General features: G+C 60.7%; 1 pseudogene; it reads right to left on the reverse strand.

Annotated features, from left to right (window-relative positions):
• Positions 1 to 927: 927 nt before the first annotated feature.
• On the reverse strand, positions 928 to 2,106 carry LOC136510845 (uncharacterized; annotated as a pseudogene).
• Between the last annotated feature and the right edge of the window lie 739 nt (positions 2,107 to 2,845).

Genomic DNA, 2,845 nt, shown 5'->3' on the forward strand with positions numbered 1-2,845 from the left:
GAGGTGACGCCGAACGCGCACTTGGAGCGCTTGACGAAGAGGCGTTGGTGGCGTAGTTCGGTGAGACGGCGCGCAGATGACGAAGATGATCCACCCAGGACTTGCTGTATATCAAGATGTCGTCAAAGAAAACGAGCACAAAGCGACGTAGGAATGGGCGGAGTACATCATTCATGAGAGCCTGGAACGTTGCCGGGGCGTTGCACAGCCCGAACGGCATGACCAAGAACTCGTAGAGGCCGTTGTGGGTGAGGAACGCCGTCTTGTGGATATCCTCCCGCCGCATGCGCACCTGATGGTACCCGGAGCGCAAATCCAGCTTGGAGAAGAACCGTGCGCCGTGGAGCTCGTCGAGCAGCTCGTCGACTGGAATCGGGAACGCGTCCTTCACCATGAGCGCGTTCAGCGCGCGGTAGTCGACGCAGAACCACCATGACCCATCCGGCTTCTTGACGAGGAGGATGGGGGAGGAAAACACCGAGTCGCTGCGGCGGACGATTCCCTGCTCGATCATGGCTGCGCATTGCCGCTCCAGTTCATCTTTGTGGGCCGCAGGGTACCTGTATGGCCGCACAGCCACCGGTGCTGCATCGGCCTTGAGGACGATGTGGTGGTCACGGATGCGTGCTGGAGGCAGCCCCTTCGGTTCGACGAAGACATCGGCGAAGGAGCCGAGTAGCCCCTCGAGGAGGGAGTCGTCGGTCGTGGCGGCGTGGAGGCCCGGCGCGGATGGTGGTGCCACGCCACGCCAACAGACGGTGCGCCCCTCCTGCTGGAACGCCATGGTCCGGGCAGTGAGGTCCCAGACGATGGGCCCCAACGTGGCCATCCAGTGCGTGCCGAGGACCACGTCGTACCCGGCTAGGGGCATCACGAAGAGGTCGACGTGGAACTCCAGGCCATCGATGATGATCGGGGCTTGGCGGATCACGCCGGGGTAGGAGCACGCTCGCCGTTTGCCACTGTCGCCGTGAGCCTAGGGCGCGGCTCGATGGCCAGGCCCATGCGCCGAGCAGCCGCCTCCCCGATGAAACTGTGGGTGGAGCCGGTGTCGATGAGCGCGACAAAGGATGCGGCGGCCAGGAGCACCTGGAGCTGGATGGTGTTGCAGATGGGGACCCCAGCAACCGCGTGCAAGGAGAAAACCGGGGCCTCCGCGTCCGGCGCATCCTCAGCCGTGGCGTCCTCGGTGGTGGCGATGTCGACGCCGTTGATGAAGAAGATCCGCTTGCAGACGCGGTTGTGCCCGCGCGTGTACCGCTCGTTGCAGTTGAAACAAAGGCCCTGCCGACGGCGCTCCTCTTGCTCCGGCAGGGACAAACGTTTCACCAGCGGGCGACCGTCCGCCCTGGCCACAGTCGTGTCCGCCTTGGCGATCGGAGGCGCAGGGAGGGCCAGGCGAGGCGTAGGGGCCGGTAGCAGGCCACGGGGCGCGGCCTTGGCGGGCGCCGGCACGTACTGCTCCCGGAGCTCTAATTGGCGCGCCAGGCTCATAGCAGCCGCAAGGGATTGCAGATTGTGGACCTGAACGTCGAGGCTGAACGGTGGAAGGAGCCCGTCCGTGAACAGCTGCACCCTTTGTGCCTCTTCCAGGGGACCGGCGCGGGGAAGAAGCGCCTGGAAGCGATCCTGATACTCCGCGATGGTGCTCGTGCGACGGCAATCCGCCAGCTCGAAGAGGGGAGCAGCGCGGAGAGGGGGCCCATAGCGCAGGTGGAGCAATTCCTTGAACCGGCGCCACGACGGAGTGCCCTCATCCGTTTGGACCTGAATGTACCACATCTACGCCCCGTCCTCGAGATTGTAGGAGGCCATCCAGACCTTCTCTTCCTCCATGATCCGCTGCTGGTGGAAGTAGGACTCGCAGTGATTGATGAAGATGAGGGGATCGGTCTTGCCATCGTACCGGGGAAAATCCATCTTCTGGAATTTCGATGGCCGATCATTGTGGTGCTCGCCGGAGCCCGGCTTGGAGCCCGAGGACGACGTGCGGTCAGAGGTGAGGGAGGCGATGGCCTTGGCGTTGGCCTCGACCGTGGCCTGCAACGTCTTCATGGCATTGGTGAGGGATTCCACGGTGGCCTTGAGGTCATTGACGTCACCCATGTCGGCTGGACACGACGCGACGGACGACGATGAGGATGATGGTGGCGCGGCGGCGGCTGGCGGTGATGTGGATCGAGAAGGCGAGGATCGCCGAGATCGTGATACCAGGTTGTCAAGGGCGTTAAACCCTCGGGTAGCTGGACCTCGGCTACATAGCTCGTAGCCTCGATCCGTCTTCTCCGGCGAGGTAACTCTCTGCCGCAGGCTTGGTTGAAGAGAGAAGGGAGATTAGATTGGTAATATCTTTCTCAACCCCAACCAAAAGTCTGTTACAGGGATATATGACCATCGGCCTCAACCGACCGGAGCAACATACTCCTTTAATTTAGGAACTAATAATAGAAAGCTATTTCTAATTTCCAAAACAGCCACTAGCGGTGATCGCGCCCAGCGCGTCCTCGTGCGCGCCCACCGCGCGTTCTGCGCGCTCCGCGTCGCGGCGTACGTCACGGGCTCGGCGGCGCCTGGAATACGTGCGCCCGACCATGACAGTCTAGGAAAAGCATTATAGGAATGGGAAGTTACCTTCTCACATAAAATGGTTTCTTTTTGGTGGAGAGATGTTCTTAAGCTATTGCCAGATTTCAAATCCATTGCCACCCCACATGTTGAGAATGGGGAAAGTATCTTTTTCTGGCTTGATAATTGGGGCAATCAGTCCCTGGTTGTTGAAGCGCCTGAGCTTTTTTCTTATGCAAAAAATAAGTCGATCTCAGTTCAGAGGGCCTTCAGTATTGAT

Source organism: Miscanthus floridulus, chromosome 16 (assembly GCF_019320115.1).
Source record: "Miscanthus floridulus cultivar M001 chromosome 16, ASM1932011v1, whole genome shotgun sequence".
Taxonomy (NCBI): Eukaryota; Viridiplantae; Streptophyta; class Magnoliopsida; order Poales; family Poaceae; genus Miscanthus; species Miscanthus floridulus.